Here is a 1,509-nt window from a genome sequence, read left to right as displayed (position 1 = left end):
TGACTGACTGACTGACTGACTGACTGACTTACTTACTTACTTACTTACTTACTTACTTACTTACTTACTTACTTACTTACTTACTTACTTACTTGCTTACCCATTCCCTCACTTACTCACTTATTCACTTACTCACTTACTTACGGGAAGATTTCTAGGAGCTCAAAAATTTGACGAATTTTCTCCATCCAAAACGATTTGACCAAACCCAGTTTGTCTAGCTCATCATCACACCTGTCCCGTTTTCTCATGAGTTCCACTCCCGCGTGTTTTTTGGAAGTTGCAAGCCCCTTCTGGCGTCTGGCTGCTTCTTCACAGTAAAACAGATCATATCCCGATCAGGTCCTGTTCACTTAGCTATGGGTTTTTTTTATATCTTGCCTTTTTGATCTCGCAATTGTATACAACAATACTTCTTTAAAGAAAAAGCAGTCTGAATTTATAGGTATCATTAACATGTTGTTTTGCCCTTTTTGGTCTCGAAATTGTATACTTCAATACTTATTTTTAAAAGAGCTGACTAAATTCATAGGTATCGGTAAGATACCGAGAGTACGTGGTGATTTATCCTTTATTACCTATCTAAATTTTGATTTTACACTCACTTTGAGAAATAGAATGATTATGTTCACCTGTTTTAAGTGACACTTCTATTTTTATTTTTTTTAATGAAACAGGTTTAGTAGTAACGACTCATTCGATCTATTATGATTTCTTCTTGTGTAGGAGAGCAAGCGTTTTCATGAACTCTGCACAGTAAGTCACCCCGTCTGACTACCTAACTTGTTGCTTTTATTGCTTCTGAGTTATCTTGTGTCCTTGGGAAAGGCACTTGACACGAATGTTCCTCACTTCACCCAGGCGAGAATGGGTACCCGGTTATAGACAGCGAAAGATCGTGGCCGTTTGTTAGTGTTGGAGCGCGTGCAATCCGCTGCTTGCACGGTATGCTTCCGTGGCAGCCGAGAATATTTCTGAGTGTTCTAGGGTCTGCTGGGGTAATAATGGTTGTAAAGCGGATATAGAGCATGCTGTAAAGAGTGGATATGCATTATCGTCCTCATACAGCTAAATAGATTTGCTGTTGTAGATTTTTTCTTTTTATTCGTGCACAAAGTCGTAGTTCACTCCCTTACTTTACGTGGCAGTGGTTCAGTTCAGTTTGGTTTTGTCGCTATGCGGTAAGTCTTTTCAGAAGCAGTGTGGTCTTGAATTAACATTATCGCCCCCGACACCGCACTTAAATCGGTCTTTTGGCACGTATTTCAGCTATTGCAACACATATACAATACACAGGAGGGAACACGGGCGAGCGGTCCAACAATTGTTAAATGACTTGGCTTAAGCGGACCGGGTGTGCCTTCAGCAAACTGACTCTGTCAAGTTAACGAGTTATGTTTCTGTACGGCTGCGGTTGAAAACCCCTCCCCCTACCTTCCACCTATCCACTCCTTTCTAAGTGCAATTCGATGGAGAGAAACGAAGAAATTGAAAGAGAGACCGGGGGGG

The sequence above is a fragment of the Aplysia californica genome, unplaced genomic scaffold (assembly GCF_000002075.1).
Source record: "Aplysia californica isolate F4 #8 unplaced genomic scaffold, AplCal3.0 scaffold00002, whole genome shotgun sequence".
Lineage (NCBI taxonomy): Eukaryota > Metazoa > Mollusca > Gastropoda > Aplysiida > Aplysiidae > Aplysia > Aplysia californica.
This window is presented reverse-complemented; position numbering follows the sequence as displayed.